Source organism: Setaria viridis, chromosome 3 (genome assembly GCF_005286985.2).
Source record: "Setaria viridis chromosome 3, Setaria_viridis_v4.0, whole genome shotgun sequence".
In the NCBI taxonomy this organism is placed as follows: domain Eukaryota; kingdom Viridiplantae; phylum Streptophyta; class Magnoliopsida; order Poales; family Poaceae; genus Setaria; species Setaria viridis.
This window is the reverse complement of record NC_048265.2, coordinates 27,461,065-27,485,780: the sequence shown is the minus strand read 5'-3', so window position 1 is coordinate 27,485,780 and position 24,716 is coordinate 27,461,065. Positions and strand designations below refer to the sequence as shown.

The 24,716-nt window shown below is 43.0% G+C and overlaps 1 pseudogene; it reads left to right on the top strand.

The window, feature by feature from the left end:
• Positions 1–1,732: 1,732 nt before the first annotated feature.
• On the top strand, positions 1,733–3,811 carry LOC140222226 (uncharacterized; annotated as a pseudogene).
• Positions 3,812–24,716: the final 20,905 nt, after the last annotated feature.

The following is a 24,716-nucleotide window of genomic DNA, read 5'->3' as shown; positions in this document are numbered from 1 at the left end:
AGCGGTGAACCACCCGTTGCATGCGCAGGGGCTCCACGAGCGCATGGTGATGGGGGACGGCGGCATAGGCATACTGCATCGGGAGGCAGGCATAGTGGCTTGCGTTCTTGTCCAATCTCCATCCCCAATCCCCTGCTCTCTAGACTTTGTCTCTCCCCTCCGTCTCTGTGGTCTACCCACAATGAGAGCAAGTCAACAACTAAGCCACTAAAGTGAATTTGTCATTGATTTGTGAATTAGTGATTGCACTTCGGAATGCTTATTAACTTGTGATTGCAATCCCGAATGCTTTTTTGATTTGTGATAGCCATGTAGTGAGCACAATGTTTCTAAAACTTGAGTGATTGTAATTTTTAGGTCTAAAACATGAAGATAATCATTTAGTACATATATGAGTTGCACAATTTCATGTTGCGGTCAATTTTATTAATAAGTGATGTTTGTAGTCAGTTCTATGTTGCAATCTATAATTTAAGCTATCAAAAAAGAATTTTCCATTTGAAATTTTGAATACCCATAGTCCTAATCCTAGGCCCGCCACTGATGGTTTATGACAAAAACCTAGAGTGACCCGCAACTTTCACTCTCAATTCGAAAGTTAGGGCTCATGCTTGTGTACTCCAAGTTCAAATTCTAGGAGTACAATAGGGGTCACCGGCTAGGAGTGCAACCCACTTGTCTAGTAGTGTTTCCAATCAAAGATCTATGACGTTTCTGGCTAAAAATGTCATAAAATTTCACATCCGAGCAAATTTAGTGACAAAGTTATGGAACGTCATAAAAGTTGCCACTGTAGCCAAAAAGAAATCATCACTTGCTGTTACATGGTGGTTTTGTGATGATATAGGCTCAACTAAAACATCATAAACCACCCAGGGTCCCACATGTAAGATTAAGCTGATAAATAGGGTGATAAAATAAAATGGAAAACGTGCTCCTCCTATGGGTTGAACCTGTTACCGATCGAATGGGAAGTCTTTACCATGACCTGGTCCACATGTAAAGTAAGTTTCAGGTGAGTGTGGTATTTAGTGGTAGAAAAGCCCGCGTCGCAGCCAAAAAATAGTTTACTTGCTGCCGCGCTCGCGCGATAAGGAAAAAAAAGAATAGAGAGAAGGTGGCCAGGACGTAGCACTCTAGTGGAGATCTGCACCTTCCCACGGTGGCTCAATCCAACAACAGCATAAATCTGGTGCTTCCTGCTACGGCACGTCGATCTGGTTAGTAATTTTGAGTTGAATTCACCAAAATTTCATTTCGCATTAACTTCTTTCAATTTGGTCAGTAATTTTGAGTTGAATTCACGTAAATTTTATAGATGGATAGAAATTGGATGCACAATTGTCGACTATTTACCCCCGAGCATGGGAAAGGGGTCAATGATTTCATGGAATTTGTTAAGAGTAGATACTCTGATGATGAACAAATACTATGCCCATGTGGTCGATGCCTGAATCAGTCTAGATGTACTGTAGATGTGGTGAGCCTGCACTTACTTTTGAATGAGATGGCAAGCACCTACACTAGGTGGATCCATCATGGAGAAACATTCGAGGATAGGGATCAGGAAAATGCAAATCTGCAAGATAATGGGGTTCAAAAAAATGCAATTCTGTTGGATGATGGGGTTGAGGAAACTGCAATTCTGCTGGATGAGGGGGTTGTAGATAATGCAATTCTGTAGGATGATGGTGATTAGGAAATGGTTCAGGAAAACGAACACATATTGGGTATGGAGGAGGATGAAGGCACCAAAGATGGACTTCCTGAATTGATAGCTGACATGTGCCATGCTAAGGAGCTTGGAGGAAAAATGTTAGAATGTATAAAGGAACATATAAACCGTAAGGTGTCACCGGGATCTAAATATACACAATTTACATTTGTTGTGAAGTTACTTCATATCAAGTCTTCCTATCGGATCAGCAATGTCGCATTCAATGCGATTCTGAAGGTGGTATCCTTTGCTTTCCCAGGAGCATGTGTACCGACATCTTACAATGATGCAATGAAGTACATACGTGCCATGGGACTAGGCTATGAATCTATCCATATTTGCAAGAATAATTTTGTATTGTTTCACAGGGATCTAGTAGAACATGATGTGTGCCTAGTGTATTGTGAAGCGGATTCAAGATGGAAAGATGTAGACAACAAGAAGTGTGTTCCTCAAAAGGTATTGAGGCATTTTTTATTGGTTTCAAGGTTAAAGAGGATGTTTCTTTCATCAAAAACCGCAAAGGATGCACAATGGCATGAGTTGAAGTGACAACCGGTGGACAATGAGCTTAGCCATCCAGCTGATGGTGAGGCATGGAAAAACTTCGAGAAAAATTGGTCGGAATTTGCAAAACGATGCTAGGAACATTAGACTTGGCCTTGCAACTGATGGTTTCAATCCATTTGGTAACATGACCAACTCATATAGTATGTGGCCAGTATTTGTTGTGCCGTATAACATGCCACCATGGGTATGCATGATAGAATCAAACTTCATGATGGCATTATCGGTCCTTTGGCCAAGTTCTCCATCAAAGGATTTTGATGCCTTCTTGCAACCTCTCATAGATGAGCTGTTGGACCTGTGGAAGGGTGTCGATGCATACGATGCTTGTAGTCAACAATCCTTTAAACTGCATGCTATGGTTATTTGGTGCATACATGATTATCCAGCACTTAGCACATTGGCTGGGCGAGTCACGAAAGGTTATTATAATTGTGTGATTTGTGACAAGGATTCTTGCTCAAGGAGATTGAAGAGATATGTTATATTGGCCATTGTCGTTTCCTTCCAAGTGACCATCCATGGAGAAGAAAGAAAGAAGAGGTTGATGGTAATACTGAAAACCGAGAGAGGCCAAAGCAATTTACTACTGGGGGGCTTTAGCAGTACCTAGAGAAGGTTAAAGACGTTAAACCAGGAAAGCCTCCTCAAGGTCAAAAAAGGAAGCGGGAACCCGGACAATATTGGAGCTGAAGGGTTTGTTTGTTTGACTTGCCGTATTGGACAACTCTGAAGCTGCCACATAATCTTGATGTCACGCACATTGAGAAAAACATATGCAAAACGCTTATTGGAACATTGCTTAAGATAAAGGACACGATCAATGGTAGGGTTGATTTGGATGAGATGGGCATTAGACCACATCTACACATGCTGAATACTACGGAAGGGGAGTCATGCAAAATCCCAGAAGCTCCATATACAATGAGTAAAAAGAAACATAAGGTGTTCTGTGATTTTATAAGTCAGGTGAAGTTCCTAGATGGATATGCTTCTAACTTATCAAGATGTATTGCCACCGATGGATGCAAACTCCAAAGACTAAAAACTCATGATTGTCATATCCTACTCCAAAGGATTTTGCCTACTTCCCTTCAAGGTTTAATGGATAAAGAGATATACTCAGCTGTTTCGGAATTAGGAAACTTCTTTCGGCAACTATGTTGCAAAACTTTGAAGTTGGATGTTTTGAACAAACTAAAAATAGATATCCAAATAATTTTGTGCAAACTTGAGAAAATTTTCCCTCCTGCCTTCTTTGATGTTATGGTGCACTTGGCTATCCATTTGCCTAATGAAGCAATCCTAAGAGGCCGAGTACAATATGGATGGATGTATCTCGTCGAAAGAAGGCTATGCATGTTGAAGTGTTCCGTGAGAAACATGGCTTGGCCTGAAAGATCCATTGCAAAAGCATATGTTGCTAATGAGGCCTTGACATTTTTCTCAAGGTACTTTGAAGATGATGATGTTGACGCACGATTCAATCAGCAGGGCAGGAATAGGGAGAATGCTGATTTGTTATGAGAAGGCACTTTATCTTATTTCCAGCGCAATGTTGATGTACTTGGAGCAGCGAAGACTTCATTCCTTCATTTTGATTAGACAAGCTAGTTGGTATGTGCTACACAATTGTGAAGAGGTTGAGCCATATATCGGGTACATAATTCATCACGCAATGATTGTCTCCAATTATTTTAGTCTTATTTTTAGATGGATGTGTTTTTGCAGGTTATACAGGGAGTTGGCTTCTTCTGTTGAGCGTGAGTCTTTGGACCGTGGTACTTGTGCTAGTGTTTTGGATAGCTCTTCTATAGCTACTCCTAAGCTTGTTGCTTCTTCCGGTACTGCCCAAGACAATTCAAGTGGCAAGTGTGCTTCTCATATTTTTGGAACTCATACTCCCAAACCGAAGTTCCATTGCACCTTTTGTAAGAAAGATGGGCATATCGTTGAGTTTTGCTTTTGTCGTGTCAAGCATGAGCGACGTGTGCGTGCCAAAGCATTTAGGAAGCCACGTAGCCTTTCTCATGGCACGTGTGATCCTAAATTGGGCACCAAGGTGGATGTTGATGCTTCTTGATCTAAGTCTCAAGGGACTTCTCACTTAAATGAGAATGGTGATTTGTCCTCTCAGATCGTGCCTCCAAATAGGCCTTTGTACCATTGCTCTCACTGTGAGAAAGATGGGCATCAAGAGACTTTTTGCTATCGCTGTGCAAGACAAATGCAGCAAGCTTGTGCTTCTAGGCCTTTGGTTATTCATAGCTCGTCTCATGGCATGAACACTTGTGAGCCTAGTAAGAAGCCACATTTTGTTGATGGGTTTTGTGACTCCTTTTCTAGTGAGTTAGGTCATGCTCGTGGATATGCTTCTATTTCTTCTTATGATGGTCCATGACATGGTCCTCATGGTGCTTGTGTTGGTTCTTCTCTTAAGACCTTGGGGGATCATTGCCTTTTTCTAGTGGTAGCACACATTCTTCTTCTAGAGTTGTTCCTTTGAGGCATGTTTCCAAGGGTGTTTCAAAATCATCACACTTGAACCGTCATTTGCATCATGCTAACCCACATGATAAGTTGAGTGAATCTTTTACCCGTGTGACTAAGTTTTGGATTCCCAAGCATATGCTTGCTAACCCTTCGGAATGCAAGACTTGGTCTTCTTTGTCCTCTCATGTGTAGGTACGGGGATGCGGGTGGAGAACATGAGCTCGAAGGGACTTGATATTTTGCCTGAGGCGATCAAGACTTGTTGGTTCTCCACACTATTTGGATGGCCCTCAAGAGACCTTTGTACACTTGTATAGTGAGCTTTCCCTTGCACACTCTCGTGCTCACTTGTATACTATTTGCATATTTTATCCTTGTATCATGCTGTGAATATACCTTTTCATGTTAGCATGTGTTATATTCTTGTATATCTTTTCACGCTAGATTTGTGATATATTTTGGTGGATGACCCACATGAACATCGTGCCATGCTTTAGCTTAGTCCTTGTATTGGGTATGACATGTTGTTCATTTGGTGTCATTTTAGCTTAGTATCTTTGTATAATCATTTGTACCTTGTTGACATGTTTGCTTGCCCAAGCTTTTATTCATAAATATGGAATCATGTTACAATGCTTAACTTCATCTCATTAGTATCATCATTACATTGTGTGACATGAATTGAGCTTTATCTTGCTTCTGAGCTTGCTTTGTCATTGGGTTGCATTTTGCTCCTTCTTTGGATTTTCTTTTCCCTTTAAATGGTGTTGGAGTTTTTTCTTTTGCCCCCTTCTTTTCCTAGTTTTTGTTTGCTAGATGTCATTGGTTGAGGGAGAGTTTGGCTTCATTCGAGAGGGAGTTATGGACCAAGACTTGCTTTGGTTTTTGATATCCGCTTTCAATCTTTTAATTGGCATCACTTTTGATGTCTCAATTTGATTCCATCTTCTTCAATTGGTATCAAGTAATATTAATTTTTGATCCTTCAATTGATATCCCCTCTATGGTACTCAATTGGGATCGTTGGCGGTTCTTCTTTTGCCACAGATTTTTCCTAGATTGGTTTGAACCCTCATGATCTTTCTTCATTTTGAGTTGAGCCCCTAGATCAAGCCACATTTACTCGTTTGCGGGGGGAGTTGGGTGTCTACCTTCCTTTCTGAGTTGGATTTTGGAGTTTCTCTTGTATTATACCTGTATAGCCTTTTGTCTTGGTAGCATCTTTGTAGTATGCTAGTTTGGCTTTCATTGCATCTGTATCATATTGCACCATATGAGCTTCTCTTATATGCCATGACTACTATCTTATGCTGCTTGTGAGCTAGTGCCTTGGTTGGTAATTTTTGATGCAATGTGCAGTTATGCTCTTGATGATATTGTATATATGATGAGATAACTATTTTTGAAATATATTGCTAAATTCTACTCTATTAACTTGCTTATCACCCATGAGTAGATGCTTAGTCATGGTTTGCCCTTGTTTGAATGCTAGTTCCAATTTTAGCTTGTGGTTGGAATTCATGTCCTTCTCAATTGGGTCAAAGATCTAGGTATCATTGCAAATGTTTAGCCCATGATGCATCCCTTGGGGAAGCATGGCTTCTTTGTGCCGCAAAGGCACTTCATGTATTTTTCTTTGTGTGAATAATGAAAAGAAAAATGCTGAAAAGAAAAATTCATAAATTCACCATGTTTTTAGGCTTAATGTTCATATTCTTGATTGGTTAGTTGTTACATGATGTCTGCCAAAACGAAGCAAGCATATGGTTTCAACAAGCTATGACATGACTTGTGATGCATATGTGGGTATTTGCAATGATCTCTTGTTGAGAATGCGTCGTCCCTGTATGAGCTCTTGATGGACTAGTTTGTGTCTTACTTGGGTGATTCTTAACTAGGTGCCTGCTCATGTGGTGCTCTTTTTATACATTGCTAAAACTTGATGCTTAAAACATCTCCTAACTGTAACCTGATATCATCTTGCTGGTGATGCTCTTGCTCCTTATGTTCCACCAAGCATTTTCTCTCTTGTAGCCTTTGAGAGTATTCTGTGGTATCTCTGAGAAGCTTGATAGATTCTGCATTTCATGCATCCATTTTATGCTCTCATGCTCATCTTGATGGTTGCATTGTCAACAAGGGGGAGAAATTTGCATGCCTTGATTTCAGGGGGAGTACATTTTCAGGGGGAGTGCATTTGTTCAGGGGGAGTCTTGATTTCAGGGGAAGTCGAGTCTGTGTGAGTTCTTTGCTCTTGTGCTCGTTTGCCGGTCGTGTTGAGCTGTTTACCTCTTCTTGAGGAGTCGGTGTTTTGATTTGAGCTTGTGTATGCTCTTGTGATACTTTGTCGGTCGCATTGAGCTTTTTACCTCTTCTTGAGGAGCCAGTGTTTAAATTTGATCTTCGATCGTCACATGATTCGTGTTGAGCCCTTTCTGCCTCTTCTTGAGGGATCATGTGTTCTTTGTCTTGGTTGTGTCACCTTTTCCAAGTTGGTTTGGCATTTGTGATGTTTCTCATGCCTAGTGACTTTAATCCTTGCCTTTACTTGGCTTTTGATCACTTGGATGAGATTTTTGACTTTTACCTCTCAAACCATTTTCTTTGTGCTTGAATGTTGTCAACACACTCATCAAGGGGGAGATTGAGAAAATCAAGTTGATATGAACCTTGATTTTATAGTGATGAGCATTTGACAAATGTTGAAATGGCTTTGACGATATTTTGGGATGAGTGTTTGAAAAATGTTGAAATGGCTTTGACGACATTTTGGGATTCATGAGGCTCTTGTGTTTTTCGCTTGGCTCTTTCATTGTCTTATGGGATTCTTCAAGGGGGAGATTGAGAAATGGCTTTGATGCAACGTAGAATCTTTTGTTTGGAGCTTGCATGATCCTTTCTCATATCAAGGTGCCTTGTGTTTGCTTTTACTTGGCTTTTGGGCACTTGAATGAGTTTTTCTTTTGCTTTCAAATCATCTTTTGTCAATGCACTTATCAAGGGGGAGATTGAGAGACCAAGTTGAGATGTGCCTTGGTCTATTTGTGATGAGCAATACTAGATGATTTGAGGCTTTACCGGTTGAGTCCATACTGCATATGTGCATGATTATGCTAATTGCTAACCGGATGTGTTGTGTTATGGTATTTGTACAAAACATATCTTGTGTGTTGTGTCTCTTGGCTTGTGATGTGCAGGTGTAGGATGCGACGTGGTGATCGACGGCATGAGGTGAAGGTCAAGCGCGAAAGGTCCATGCTGATGAACTAGGGCTGTGAAGGGTGGACACGAGTAGGCTTGGATCGAGGGACCCGAGGAGTCCGGGTGGAGTCATGGGCGGTCCACATGGTGCACTGAAGAGCAAGAGTACATGGACGGTGATGGAGACAGCGTTGGTCGAGTCAAGCGAGATGGAGGCAAGTCGAGTAGGCAGCCCGGGAGCTGGGAGCAAAAGACTTGGACACGTCGAAGGCTTAGCGGAGGCTGGACACGCGTCGACATTGGTGAGTCACGCCTTGCCGGACGTGCAAGAGGGTTTGACTGGTTTGGCCTCAAAATTGGGGGTGAGCCACGCCAGGTGGGTGTGTAAAGGGTTTGGGTGGTTTGGGCATCAAAACCACCACGCATGCAGGTTTGCCGGTTTGGGCCTCAAAACCAGGGGCGAGTCCGGTGCGGTCGGACGGTGTCGAGTCAGAGGACGTGTGGCACCATCACGAAGCTTGCGTCGAGGCGAAGCTAAGTCGTGAAGGCGTCGGGTCTGTCCAATGAACAAAGAAAATTTGGACGATTTTACCCCTAGGGGGTATTTGGGTTGTATGCTTAATGTAAGGACATTTTGGACATTTGCCAAATGCTTATATATATATGTGGAGTGGCTGTTTGGGGCAGCCATCTCTTGGGGCTAGATAGGTGGGGGTTTTCACATTTGCTTGTGAGAGCCTTTGAGGGAGAGAGGGAGAGAGAGGTGAGGGATCTTTGTTTGATCTTTTCGCCATCCTAGCTTTGATTGTGCTAAGGAGTGGCTAGTAACCGGACCTGGTGAAGTAATCCAATGATCTATTTCGTCCCATCTTGTTCCATCCCATTTGGATTTGCAGTTCCCGTTTGTGTTCTTTGTGTTCTTCTTTTCTTCCCTCTCACCCCTTTCACATTTTTGTTCGATTCATGACTTGTGGGCTGTTTTGAGTCAAACCGATTGTTTGGAGTTGAACTAGGACGTGATTTGATCCCTTCCACTAAAGGAATTTGTGTGAAACCTCACGAGTTCATAGATCGAGACGATTCAAGTTTCGGGGTTAAAAAAGTGGTGTTCTTCACGAGATTTTCAATTCCCATTGAGTGACAAATCTTTTTGTGGAAATCTTTTAGGAATAGCTTTGTCATGTTATTGGGAAGCTATGGTTAAAATTTCGTGAATTTTGGAGGTGGTTTGATTGAGTTTCAGATTTTTCTTCTCTCGTCATGAAGGCTGATTTATGAGCTATCGGAAGTTCCGACCCAGAACTGGAAGTTCCGATGGTAAGTTCCGATGGGTCAGAAGTTCCAACACAGGACCAAAAGTTCTGATGGTTTATTTCCTGAAGACCTGAAAACCTCTGTTGGGAGTTTCTAGGAACATCCGATAGGTGTCGGAAGTTCCGATACAAGGTTGAAAGTTCCGACAATCCACTTTCGGAAGTTCCGATAAGAGGTCGGAAGTTTCGATACCTGGAAGGTGTTTTGAGTTCTGTTTTGACTCAAGCTTTTGACTTTTCTTCCAGTTGCTTCTCGAGAGTCCCGCTGTGTCTTTTGGTCATTATCTTAGACACCCATCCACCCAGTTGGCTCATGGATCTCTCATCTTCCGCTTACTTGGATTTTGGGTTTGTTTTTGGGACAGAGGCCTAAGATTTCGAAAGAAATATTTGAGGCTCCCATTCACCCCCCCTTTGGTCACCTTTTCAGTCCTTGAACAATTCACGTGGCTAGAGCAGGGGGCGCAAAGGGCAGACTAGAACATCAACAATGTGATCACCACCTTCTCTTTTGCACTCAATGAGGTCTACCAGCAGGTCGGGTTACCAACAACGCAACTTCAACTCCCACATGCTGGTAAAAACCCCCTTGCCAATCATGCCTCTGACTGAACTGGGCAAATCATCTGAAGTCTCTATGCCACATCACAATTGAGCTGGAATTCCACAATTGTCGACATCAATGATGCCCCTGACAGAAAAGGATTCCACACTTGTTCCCGCAAAGAACGGTAGCGACGGTGAGGAAGCAAAGGCATCAATACTCATGGTTCTATTTTATATTGCTGCCTTGCAACAGCAAAAGAAAGATCCTGTGGTGAAAACAGCTACAAATCTGGATGATCGTGAAGTGTCTACTGCTGCTACTCCAGATGATCCTGGTCTCACTACTTCACAAGCTAAGGATGATCCTAGTCTCACTACTTTGCAAGCTTAGGTAGATCTTCCGGTAGCTCCTGCTCCGTATCTCGCTATGTCGGAAGGCTCTCGTGCACCTGCTCCTAGTCTCGCTACGTTAGAAGGCTCTCCTACACCTGCTCTTGGTCTCCTTACGTTGGAAGGCTCTCCTGCACCTACTCCTAGTCGAACTACGTCGGAAGGCTTTGCTACACCTACTCCTACTCCAACTACGTCAGAAGGCTCTACTACACTGGCTCCTGCTCCAACTACGTCGAAAGGCTCTGCTGCACGTGCTACTGCTGCTGCTCCACCTCTAACTAATCATGTATCTCTAGCTCCTGATGACCCTATTCTGTCAACCAATCCTGCTACGTTGGCACCTTCGAATTCCGATGACAAAGAGGTAGAATGTTAAAAAATTCTTTCATTTCCATTGATTGTTGCATTCGATTTGAAAAATAAGTGTTTCATTGTCATGTACGAACCAACTATTTCATTGAGCCTTGTAATAATTTTTGCTTGGGCTTTGTGCTTAGGTTTTAACTATTGGTGATCTGGCGGAGTTTGTACCGGAGTCGAACGAGTCTTATAACTGGTCTAGTACCAATGGGGTGTAGAATGACCAAGCGGATAGGCTGGCACATCATCTTCAAGTTGCGGATGAAGCTAGATCATCTAACTACTCTAAGGGCGTTGAAGACTCTGATTTCCAAGTGTTTGAGTCGACGGAGTGGATTAAGATTACTAGTCTTCTGCCACCCAAAAGGAGACTTCTCCGACCTCGTCATCATGTAATGAGTGATGCTATCAATACAAGGAACCAAATGTTTGATCTCCAATGTGCGCATGATTGAGTAGTTAGCAAATCCAGTCGGGAAAAATGATGTTTGATTGCCAATGTGCATATGAATAAGTAGTAAGCCCACCCAATCGAAGGGAGATTTCTTTGGTTTCCAATGTTGACATGTGTGTAAGTAAGCACATGCAACTGAAGGGAGGGATCTTTGATCTCCAATGTGCGCACGATTGAGTAGTTAGCAAATCCAATCGGGAAAAATGATGTTTGATTGCCAATGTGCACATGAATAAGTAGTAAGCACACCCAATCAAAAGGAGATTTCTTTGGTTTCCATTGTTAACAAGTAAGTAAGCACATGCAACCAAAGGGAAAGTTGTTTTATTTCCAATGTGCACATGATTAAGTAGTAAACACATCCAATGGAAGGCATGGTACAAGGATTTCCAATATTACCGGGATGGTACAAGGATTTCCAATCGTAGTAAGCACACCGAATAGATGAGAGAGGTTTCTTTGGTTTCCCAATGTAAATCTTAATACATATAGTAGTTCTCCATCCTAAATACGCCCTCCCTAATTGTCTATAAGACGTGATATGATATGACACTGTCCCCATTACTACACTTCAAAATAAGTGGAGCAGTACATAAACGGAGGGAGTGGTACCAAATAATGGAATATCCAACTTTTTGAGGGTGTTCTCATGATATAACAAAGATTTCGAATGATAATTTATTGAATTTGGGTGCAGATTCTCCTAGTTCTACAAATAAATTTTTGGTACAGGTTACATTGATTGTACCAAGAATAAGAAACATCTATGAATAGACTACTAGACATTCCACTATTTAGATTTTTGTCCAGCATTTTCTACTAAGCGGAACATCCTTTGATGGCCATTACCTGGCGTGGACCAGCCCCAAAATCTTTCCGGCGCACTTTTCAAATATTCGGATGCCCGAGCCAAGCCATGTGACCAATGTGAAATGCCAATTTTCCTCCCACCCTTCCCAACAACATCCCATTTCATCCACCAACCATAGTAGAAGGGTATATTGGTAATGTGACAGGGCCATCCACCCAATTGGCCAAATACCCCGTCCCTTCACCTCCTCACCCCTATCCCAAATCTTCACCTCCTCCTCACTGCCATCCCAAATCTTCACCTTCTCACCACCATCCACAATCTTCCCCTTATAGCTGCCATCCATTTCCCATCTCCCTCCGTAAAACCAGGTACAATGTTTTCCTCCCTAGTTAAGCATCCTCGGGGTTGTGATTAAAGTGTTTCCTTGTTTGCTTTTGTTACTACTTTTACTTATTTGTTTGTTTGCAGATCTGGTAGTTCCCATGTATACACTAGTTTGTTTCTTTTACTAGTTTGTCCTTTAGGCTAGTACAAGGTTGGGTAGGAACATCCTATCTTGGATCTTGTTTTGGGGGGCAGTACCTTTATAATTTTACATTAATTCATTTCTTTCACAGTAGTTTGCCCTTTACAAGGTTGGGTAGGAACATCCTTTTGTTGATCTTGTTTTGGCTAGGAACATCCTATATTGAATCTTGTTTCGGTGTGCTCTACCTTTAGAATTTGCAGCAGTTTGTTTCTTGTACAGTTTTTTGTTTCATTTACAGTGGTTGGATAATTTTGCAGAACTTTCTTTCTTTTCCTAACATAAAGAATCAGAGCTCACTCCTTATTAGTAGAAGAGGACTGCATGTATCTTAAGGAACCAGAAGGTACTGTCTTCCCTCGCCAATGGAAAATTCACAAGCATCCTTAAAAATGCAACAAAAGGAAAAAAAAAGAAAGGATAGCAATGAAACAAGAAGTGAAGATCTAGATCCAGAGTATGACCCATATTAGGAACAACCTGAATCTGACCAAGAGACATGCAACACGAGGTATCTGTTGTTGCATACCAAATTTCTTGTATCAGTTATGCAGGATTGCTTCTCATTATTTTGTTTATGCAATTTGTCTAATCAGGTCAGTGATAGCATACCTGTCAGTGGGGGAAGAGGGTTGTCCAAGAGAATTTGGGCACCTGATGCCTCTGATAGTATGCCTCCTAGAGTGACTAGGACCAAGGCAAAGGCATTAGCTTTAGCTTAGGTAGGAGTTTGGAATGGGACGACTCCTGATTCACAAGACTTGCCAACCAAAGGCCAAGCAACAGCCACCCACAGTAAGGACATCATCAACATGACGATTGGCGAAGGCAAGTCATTTGATCTCTTTTTCCCAACGCCAAAAAATTGGAATGTCTTCATTACCAACCAAATCATTATTAACACACACCACCTGCATGACCTAAACAAAATTGTTAGGTGATGCACGCCTTTCCAGAAGAGCACAAGTGCCACTATATTCAAGAAGGTTGGGCAGAGATCTAGACAGGATAAGCATAGGGTTACACACCAAGCTTCCAATCCATGTTCGAGAAGGGCTCAAACGGCCAGAGGCACCATTGCAAGTTACAAAGTTTGCATTAGAGGGTGGGATCATACTGCGTCAGCATATACCGATCCTTACTTGCTGGAAGGACTACAAGACCGATGATGAAAAACATCTCAAGAACTACATTGTCAAACTGGTGGTGTGTATATTCAACTCATCTACTACCATAGTTCTTTGCATCCTTTCTTTTCATTGATTTTTCTAACTACTCTTGTGTTGTGCTTCATATAGGGACAATTTGATATTGACACCACTAGTCAACCTATCATAGAGGCATACACTGACATGCTTAAGTCACAATAGAGACAGGGGGTACCGGCTCAAGAAAAAGTTCTTCAAATGATGTTCCAGCAAATGAAGTCCCAACCAAAACTCCTGTGACCAATCTGAGTGACGACTAGTGGAAAGCTCTAGTTATGATGTGGTCTAGCCCACCTCATAGGGTATGATAGAACTTCAACTTGCCACTAGCACATTTGCATGTACTAATCTGTTCCTCTTATTCATGTATCTTACACAAGAGTTCATTATTGTAAAGGAGAGGTGTACTACAAACACCGGTAATCATGGGATGGTCAGGTACCCTCAGCACACAGGATCTAGAAGCTATGTTGCACAGGCTTATGTTGTGGTAAGCAACTGAACAAGTCATGTTTTTGCTGTGTACTTTATTTGATGAACTTGCTCATGCTCCTTGTTGCAAGCTAACAGTTTATGCTTGTTTTCACATCATATTAGAGGGAGAAGCATGTTGAAGGAGACCTAACTCCAATAGATCTTTTCAAGAAGTTCCATTGCATCAAAAATGGCTACACCGCTCCAGTACAGGCAGCCATTGTATGTACTTGTTTACTTTGCATTCTTCTTTGCAACAACAACACTAGAAATATTTGTGAATACTTTTGTGAGACCTTTCATTTTCTTTCTTTTATTAGGCTCGGATGGAACAAATAGTCACCCAACCTGGGGACAACCAACCAAAGACTACTGCTAAAGCAGTGGCTGAAGTTGTCCAATCTAGAATATTTCGGGAGGTTGCTGGCATTCACCCACCCTCGAAGAAAAGGATGAGGGTTGGTACTGCACTGCAAGTAGAAGAAATACAAGCTGACCTTGAGAGTGAGAATCAAGAGAGGGCACAACTTCGATAAAAGATTGTTGAACAGGAGTCTGTGATGGGTGCACTGAGATTGAGGGCTAAAACACAAGAAACAACATTGAAGTCTCAAACAGAAGAGCTCCAAGCTTTGAAGAACACTACAAATGAGTTGCACTCTCTGATTTCTAGCCTGATAAACTTCAACACCAATACAAGCTGGTGAAGTTTTTGTTTGTTGCTGATGAACTTTTGTTGAATATGGCATTGTTGATACTTAACTTGTTGTATGTTGCATTATTGTTGCTGGTGAACTATTCATTGATTGTGATGTGAACAATATGAAAGTTGGAAATGACCTGTTTTTATGTTTGTGATGGTGATCAACAGCCAAAATTGAATATATTATTGCGACATGCAATAATGGACTACTACGAAATGCAATAATGGCTCTTCATTAGATGGGCTAGGGTCCAAAAAAAGGCCCAATTTGGCGTTCAACAAACATTTTTTGACCCATAAAATAGCGTAGAAACCTAAAATGGGCTAAAAATGGCCTAACAAAATTGGGCTCATAAAGGCTCTTACGTGGATTGGGCTTCAATTTGTGATGAACCGAAATCATCATAACACCCTACCACGTCGGAGCCACGTTGGATTCTTGTCCAACATGGCGCAACCTCCGAAACAGTTTTATGATGACATGTGGGATGAATTTTCATTCATCATTATCTTAGTGATGTACCGAAATAAGGAACGTCAATAGTCGCAATTTATGATGCTCGACTACTGACGACGGGTTTTCATCACTCAGGCGTCATAAATCACGGTTATGACGCAAAAAACGTGTTTATGAAACTTTTTGGTTCATCACTAGTTGGAAGATTTCTTGTAGTGAAGGAAGGGTCAGGCCGATCGGCCTGGACCCTCCTAGGCCGATTGGTCCAGCCTTTTCCTTTGCCCGTTCACCTTCCAATTTAAACCACAGGTCCTCCAGACTATAAATACCCTAAAATTCCATCGAACACCGGGATTGGAGGGGAGATTCAATGCCGAAAGAGCCGAGGAACATGAGGGACACCCATTGACGGAGAGTTGAGGGCCGTGCAATTATCTAGAGGCTAGCTTAGGCTATGTTGTGGCCGGCGTGATCACCCAACGAGGAAGATCCACGCCGTAGTTATAGAGCTAGGATTCACAATTCGCGGGTATGGCCTTGGTGGAGATCTTTTGATGAACAATCATTAATGGTGTTTGCTTATTCCAATCTATGATTTTCTATGATTAGCGATCCATATGCCTCCTTCTATGATTTCTACTGTTATGAGTTTGCTTATTCCAATCTATAAATCTTGTAGATTGCATAGGGTGTTCTTATAGTCATGGTGACTAGATTTTCTTGCCTGATCAATCATAACAGCTAAACATGTGCTTTATGTTCATGCCCTTAGGTAGGATCGTGACAGGATCTGATACTGTGTATGGTGTTGGTTTTCAGGAGTCAGACCAGAAGTGGTGTTTAAAGATGCTTTGAATGAGAACCATGTGTTTACTTGCCATCATGCTAGAGCTACAATGTATGCATAGTCTAGGGTTTGCTCTAGATGAGTTAACTCTTGTTCATATCTGCTCATGCTTCGTATCTACTCATGTCTATTTATCCGTATTCACAACTAACTTGCAACCAAAATCATATTTCCTGATACTTAGTTAGTCTAGATCCTATGACCTTATTTCCACGGATTGATAAAACTTAGGGGAATACTCTAAGAAAAAAGCTACAACTGATCTGTGCACTTGTGGTTCACAAATTGGCGTGCTAACTGCCGTCAACAAGCTTTTCTAGTGTCGTTGCCAAGGAAACAAGTGATCAAGTTTTACATTAACTTTTGCATATGTAAATATTTTTCTTGTTCAGAATTTTCTAGTGAATATTTTTCTTGTATATTCTTGATCTTGTATAGTTCTCGTATATGTTTTCTAACCCTAATATGAGATGGACTTGCGCCTCTCGAAAAAGCAAACAAATAGTTTCTTTTCTTTTTCTGCATGGAAAAAAATAAAAATTGCAAGCAAAATCAAGTGAGCAGCTACAACAGGAACATCAACAGTCAAGGACAAAAAACCACCACACATACTCCATTAAAGAATTCAGCAGAACCTCAATAACAAGTAGCAATGGGAGAACAACTCGAGCACAAGCTTAGTGAGCTATGGACACCAAACATCAAAGATCTACCGATCCTGAACATAGCTAAAGTTGAAGGCCCGTTCGAGACAAACACTTCAATCAATGAGATGGTGCAGCACAACGCATTCACTAGTAAGGAGGATGCCGAATCTCTATTTGCAGTCCTTCCTACAGATATGCAACACCTTAAAATTGGACAGTGTCGATGACAATCAGCTACGAGGAAGGCTTTTCCCGTACTCGCTATTGGACGAGGAACATCAATGGTTTTACACTCTGCAAGCATCAACAGTTTAGAATTGGGAGAGCCTGTCCAAGAATTTTTTAAGAATCGATAAACGAGGTATGCCGTTGTGTCAATTATTTTTAGGACTAATGTTTCTTGGAGATTTGTTTGTTCAAGTAACAGGTGTTGGAAACAACCGTATCAAGAAAAGAGGGAAGATTTAAGAACCTCTCTGCACAAAAGGAAATGATTTGGAGGTGATAAGGACTGGAGGCAATAAGATTAGAAGCACCATAACACTACCAATCTTCCTCAGTGGGATGATCAAGAGCTTCTAATTGACTGATGCAACCAAGGAAGAAGACTACTCAGATCATCGACACAAAGCACAGGAGCCTCCTTTAATCCTAGCACCTTGGCTAAAGCAAGAATTATGGAGAAGATGCATCATTGCTGCCATGCTACTCGCTGGTGCAGCAATGGGGATGACCTTGAAGCCAAAGGGTGCACGACGTAATGCCCCAAAGACCACAAGATTAAGATCATTAAGATCTTCGGATCAATTTACAAGAAGCCACTATTGTCATCAAGATTTTGCATGACCTCAGAAGTAAAAAACATAATACTTTGGGATATTAAAAACCTCCATGAAGTCTACATTCCAAGGAATCAAGAAGTAAGGCAATTGGAGATTCCTAGAAGCGGTTATGGCCAAATCATCGAATGTCGTGCGTTCTGAAATTAGTTCTGGACTGCACGCAGTGCTGAAAAAAATGGGCATAACTCTCTCATTTGAACTCCGGTTTAGATGAATGATCACTTGTTGGAAAGAAAATTTCATAAACATGTCAATAGAGCCATATTTTGGTACATATTCTATTCTGCATGTAGGGGAAAATTCATGAAGAAGAGGCAGCAATAAAGCGATGAGAAGGTCATGAAAAAGAGCATGTTAAAGTGCACATCATGAAAGTTCCCAATTGGAGGATCAGTGCCAAACCACTCTTTGAGTTGACACAAGGACATGATAAGGAACAACAATAGCCGGGTAACAGACAAAACGATCATTGAAGAAGGGAGAAGCAGATGGATTAAATAGAAACATCACATCCTTGGTTTGCTTATCTTTCTTCCCTTATTATTCAAATGCGCAAGATGTGGTAATGTCAGCATGTTTTCAATTTTGTTTTTAGCATGTGTGTCAAATGAAACGTTCATCACATTGAGCTTAATTTCATATGATTAATATTGATGATGTTTTTTATGCTTTATGAAATATGATGGATGTTGCCGCCTTGTTGATTGTTGTATTTAGTTATGCATAGCTTGATATGTGCTCCCTGAATATGATATAAAATGAATTAAATGCCAGCTAATTTTTGTGGAGGTTAAATAACTTTTATTAAGACCCACATAATTCTTGTTGCTCTCTTGTTTAAATTTACTAAAGGCTTGTTTTTATTTTCATGAAATAAATTCTTTATGCTGGTCACTTTAGTAATAATTCTTGCAATAGCTTTATTCTATCCAAAGGCATGTTTATACCTTCACGATAAACCTTAGATTGCAAGTTTATATTTTAGATGAATTGGATTAGGATTCATTTCTATGGTATGAGACTTAGAAGCTAGTGATTCCTTTGTGTAACCATTTCTTGCTAAACTTTCTATCCATGCATTGTGACATTTCTACACTAGAAATTTCGCAAATCTCGCTGGGCATCCAACCAAAAACCCAAATATCCTTTTGTGATTACCCTCCTTGACCATAACCCAATATGAGTATGGAATAAATTCTCGACGTCTATTCAGAAGATACAATGGCACCTTTTCACGATAAATAAGATTTGGATGCAGTCAGTTATGTGCATAATAAAAATCAAAGGAAAAAAGAGGCAAGAAAGGGCCAGACCAATCGGTGTCAGATTTTGTAGCCCGGCAGTTCACCAGGGGGTTACCCAAGTGGTTGATTTGTAGGTAGGGAGGATTGTGAGACCAAGAGCTCGAAGGTAATCATGAGAACACGAAGGTTTAGATAGGTTCGAGCCTCCAGGAGTAATACCCTATGTCATGTGTTTTGCTGGATTGTATTGCTCCCTACGCTCGAGTGTGAAGAATAGATTGGATCCGATGCCCTCCAGAGGCACCCTTGGCCACCTTATATAGGCTGACAACCTAGGATTACAATCATATAGAATCTAATCCTAGTCGGTTGTTACATGGAAAGAAACCCGAGTCGGATTACAACAAGTATCCCGCAATATCCAGGCTGATTTGAATCGTCCGGCCTCCTTGACTTGCGCTCCAAGTATCTTCACATCCTTGGCCTGCACGTTCTTGTCGGGCGGGCCTACTTGTCAGGACCGGCTAGTATCCTGGTAGATGGGACCCATGGGGTAGCCACCATATCCCTCAAGCTCCTGAGCGATGTGTAGTCAAACAGGAACCTGACGGCGTCGTAGCCAAGCTTTGAATGTGGTTAGCGGAAGTTGTGATGGCGTCATAGTGATAGAGAGGATGTGCAGTGCTCAAAAAGAAGAAAAATTGAGTGAACATAGAGCCATACGTGCAGAGAAAAGTTGAGTGCCGAGTTGATTGATGGCAGGCATCTAGTAAGTCGAAGCGAAGGACATGGAGGGCGTCACAAGACACACTCCATATGGAGTAGCCCTTGAGCATTGAAGCGATTAGTATAATCAGTCCAATTGTCAGAAAGGAAGAAAAAATTGATCCTAGAAGTAGGTCCTAGTGCCCGAGCACAAGGATAGGTGAGGCCACGGAGGCACGCCGACAAGAAATAGGTGCCCAACTCCTGAGCGCGAGGACTGGCAGAGCCACAGAGGTACACTGACCTAGAATAGGCGCCCATCCCCCGAGCATAAGAGCGAGGACTGGTGGAGCCACAGAGGCATGATGACCTGAAATAGGCGCCCAGCCCCTGAGCGTGAGCGCAAGGCCTGATAGAGCCACAGAGGCACGCCAACCTGTAATAGGTACCCAATCCTCGAGTGTGAGCGCGAGGACTAGTGGAGCCACAGAGGCACGCCGACCTGAAATAGGCACCTAGCCCCCATGTGTGAGCACAAGGACTGGTCGAGCCACGAAGGCACACCGTGAAAAACATAACGGAAAACCCACGGACTCCATCCAGCATGTGCGCCGCAATAATGGAAAACCCACAGATTCCGTCGCTTGTCACGCCGTCATCTTCAAAAGTCGAAGGGGCGTGGTTCCATTTTCGTTTCTATTAGCTACACTCACGTTGCCACCACCGCAATCCACAGAGCACAATGCCGCCGTACTCGTGAACCCTAGGCTGCACCGCCGTGCTTTTTAATCTACTCATGCACACTCCTCCACTGCCACCCAAGTCAGCCACCATACCATCGTATGCAAATCAAGAGCCCCACAGTTATTAGATCCAAGTCTCAAGGAGTAGAAACTGAAGAGATGGCAGCGGGGAATGCACTGAATCCATCCACATTCTGGATGGTGATGACGGAGGAGCACATCTAAGCACTCGTCAATCGGGGCCTCCTCGGGAACATGTCCCTCCTGGAGTGGAAGGCCTGCGCAGGGTAAGAGTTCCCGTCCGAGGACCAGATTGAGGCATTTGTTTTCATGGCATTCTTCGAGCGTGGGTTCGGGGTCCTGACAGGTGATTTCTTCCGAGGTCTTCTCAACTATTACAAGATCAAATTGGTACATCTCAATTCCAACTCGATTTTGGATATTGCTGTCTTCATTCATCTGTGTGAGTCATACCTCAGAATCCCCCCCCCCACTTTGATCTCTGGAGGTATCTGTAACTCTGAAGATAGTAGTGACGAAGGGCAAGAAACATAGGATTGTTGGTGGGTGTGGATTTTGGTTGTGGCCAAAGAGAGTGAAGGAGTACTTCGACCTCGAGTTGAAGGAATCCAACAAGGGCTGGCACAAGGAGTGGTTTACAATCACCAATCAGAAGCCCGAGCTCCTGCCGTGTACCGGATACGCCCCAATTACTATGCTCGAGTGGTCAAACCAGCCAACCTCGGAGGAGATGGTCCAGATCAACTAGCTGCTGTAGGGAATCGCTGACCTGAAAAGGTGTGGGCTCACAGTCGGGGCTGTGAGCATCAACTTCTGTCGGAGGTTAACGCAGTCGATCAAGAACAGGGTCCATCCGGCATATGAATACACAGGACCACTAGATTCAACCCAAGAGGCGGAGTGAAAGGTGACCTGGTATGATCTTAATTACATAGATTTGATGTTCCCATTTTACTTTTGTGCTGTCTCTGACTAATCTTGTTGACTGACCAGAGCTGCGAGTTTGAGTTCTTTTGCCCGGCTCCACTTCCTGGAGGGGCCGAGCAACAATGACCCAAGGTCCGCCCGACCACTGAGTCCCACCAGCCGCCTGCCGCCGTTGATTGGGAGTCGGACTCCTCCATTAGGTTGGATGAGGATGTGTCAGATGTGGTCGGCCGAGTTGACGACTCCGCACTAGTTGGACGCCGAACACGGTAGACCATGAAAAAGCTTCCCGCCTCCAAATCTCAGAAGCCGAGTGACAAGAGGAAGAAGGCAGCAGTTAAGAAAGAGAAGGCTACCTAGAGCATAGCCTCCGTGGGCAGATCGACAAGCGAAGCAGATGAAGAGACGACCGCCAAGAAGAAGAAGGCTGAGCTCCTTGAGATGATCGCGGCCGACGTGGAGTAGATTAAGGAGACGCTGAAGGCAAAAATCCGCAGCGAGCCGAGCAAAGATGTGCTGTCACCACCACTGTCCTTGCGTCCCAAGCTCCGTGTGAAGCAGAGCACCATGTAAGTGCAATTTGGTTATATAATCTATCTGGTGGTTCTTTTGCTGCCTATCTTGCTTAAGTTGCCTCTTGCACCGACGATACAGGAAGGTCATGCTAGATGACGATTCTAGTACGTAGCTCACTGGTGGCTTGTCCCATGCCGAAGGAGCGAGCGGCCGCGCCCTTAAAAAGTCCTCACCTTTGGAGGCTGGGCGGTCAAGATAGTCGCGCCAGAGCAGAAGATGTACCAAATCTAGTGCCACAGCAAGGCATAGTTGGGGATATTGCTTCTTCGAGTGTAGTTGCTGCGGACGCTGCTGTGGTCGGCTCAGGGGCTGAGTAGGTGTTTGGTGAGAGAGCTGGAGCTGAGTCTCACTTGGAAGAGTTACGCAGGGATGATCCGCTGCTGGAAACATCCACCGGGGACATTGGCATGGGCATGCGAGGAGGAGATGATCCTGATACCCTGGACTTTTCTAGGACTAACCTTGCTGGGGATGTGGCAGAGGACAAGAAGATATGTCTGAGTTGCGGCAGTCATCCTCCAGGATTTCCACGTTGTTATTTGTAAGTATGCCGACCAACTCAAAGAACCTACATCTTAAATCCTTTATTTGTGTTGACGCCGAAAATCGGCCGACGACTCTCAGCGTCGGACACATGACCCAGGAGAATCTGCTTAGCTCCTGTTTGGGTTATCGCCCTAGTGCGGTTCGTGCGGCGTGTCAGTCAATCTGACTTGTTGATTGACAAGGAAAGAAAAACGTTAAATTCCAGGGTTTCGATCGGCTAGAGTTTCGATCTATTGCAAAGCGTGTATCAGCGAATCGGTCGAATTACTGTGGAGATGACCGGCTATAAAGCAGCCAATGATCACGTACCAATTGTAAAGAAACTACTAGAGTAACCTAAACAATGCTACGAAGGCAACACTTGGAGCAGATCTAATCAGCTATATGATAATATATAAAGAATATTGATAAAAAGCCGATAGTTTGTGTCTCAAGTTGGATAACTTGTGATAAAACTAAAACAACAGGCAAAAAACCTATAATTATAGTTAATATCGATAACTGGTGAATAAATCTAAACGAAACAACAGCGATGTGCTCGAACTTAAAGCTTAGATATTAGTCAATTAGCAGAACTTACAAATTGGCTAGAGGTCATGTTGATGCAGCCCTGCCAACTTGTTCGAACTCGTGAAAAGAAAAGGGTTTGATGAAGTCACTGACTTGAAAGTAAAGTGTGAGGAAAAAGTAGATTTGTTTTGTTGATTGATATGTTGTTCTTTACAAGCCTTACGAGGCAGCTATTTATAACTTGTTATAACTGATTTCCTAACCGACTAGCATCTATCTCTAATTTAAAGATAACAAATATTTACAAATGAACGCAACCCGCATCAGAGTTGGTTATTATCTTCCCACAGGCCAATCTTCATCTTCGACTAATCATCATCCTAGCCCACTTTCGGCCCACACCGTTCTGGCTCCCAATCGGCCAGTCTTCATTGACTCCCTCAGCCCATCGGCTAAAACACTATAGCTTTAATCGGCCGATTCCCAACTGTAGCTTCTCTCTTGTCGCATCGGCCGCCTTCCTCTCCTTTGACACTGATCTAAACACGTGTTGAAATTCGACGTCAACACATGCCCCCCAGTTTCGGAGTGAAACATATCTTTTGCTCCGAAATTTTCTCAACTCTAGCTCTTCCCCCCAAAGAAAGCACAACAGTAAATGCGGCAAAACTCCTTTTCGCTCTGGAGTCTTCTCTTTGATGATTGCGATTTTTTGAACAAAGTACCCGCAGGCAACTGCTCTTCTCGAATTTCGCACAGACGGTGCTGTAAAAATTCCGCCTTTACCCTTCTCTCGAACCGTCCTTTAAATACTCGCATCTTTCGCCGCTTCTTCTTCCCCGAGCTCAAAAGCTTTCTTCTCCGGCGAATCATCTTCCGATGCACTCCGGCGCCCATTCCGCTTCCAGCTCCATTTCTCCGGTGACTCCTTTTTGTCTTTTGATCAATTCTCATCAGTCCCTCAAAACTCCAATGGTGATTCTGTCGGCAACCATGGCTTTCATCCCGGAGGTAAATACCTCAAAACTTTCCCCTTCTCACTTTTCACCGTTTTACGAATCTTTAGATCTGTTCTTAATTTTTTTCTATTATCTTCTCAGGAGCTTAGGTAAAGAATTACCATCCCTATATCCGACACACCTGGCCTTATCGGTCTTGGCCCCATGGGGAATCCAGATCCAACCAAGCTGATTAACTTGGAAACACATAGAATCCCCTTCAAGCAATCGTCCATGGATCTGAACAGCTTGGTAGGCACATTTAGGTCCTGGCTGAATGAAACCCTGGCTGAAGGGAATGGTTCCTGAGGATGTCAAACTCCAAGAGAGTTTTTTGGGATGAGCTGAGAATCGGCCACTTTATAAACTTGTCCCTATCTCATATGGAGAGGAATGACTCCTTGGTTATAGCGGCATCTTATTTCTGGTCTGACGCCCTCAACGCGTTCCTTTTCAGCCATGGGCCCATGACCCCCACTCTGGCTGATGTCCTGATGTTGACCGATCTTGACATCTCCTCCGCTGACACACCCTTTGATCTTCTAATCAAACCCTCTCACCGTTTGGAAACAAAGGGCATCAGCGGATGAAAAGGCTTCATCAAAAAGAACATGAAGACCGAGCTCATTACTGACAGAGAGTATACGGCCTTCTTGATGATGTGGCTAGAAAACCACTTATTCTGCAGCAGATCGGTCGGTCCCTCCTCGGCTGAAGCGTTAGCAAGAGGTTCCACCATCCCTTTAGGAAAACATCTGCTGGGTCAGCTTATTATATGATGCATCAGATTGCTGTGAAGCTGTCATCTAGGGAGCCTATTGGGAATCCTAGTGGTCCCTGGTGGTTTATCACCCTTTGGCTTAACTTATACATGAGCAAAATTT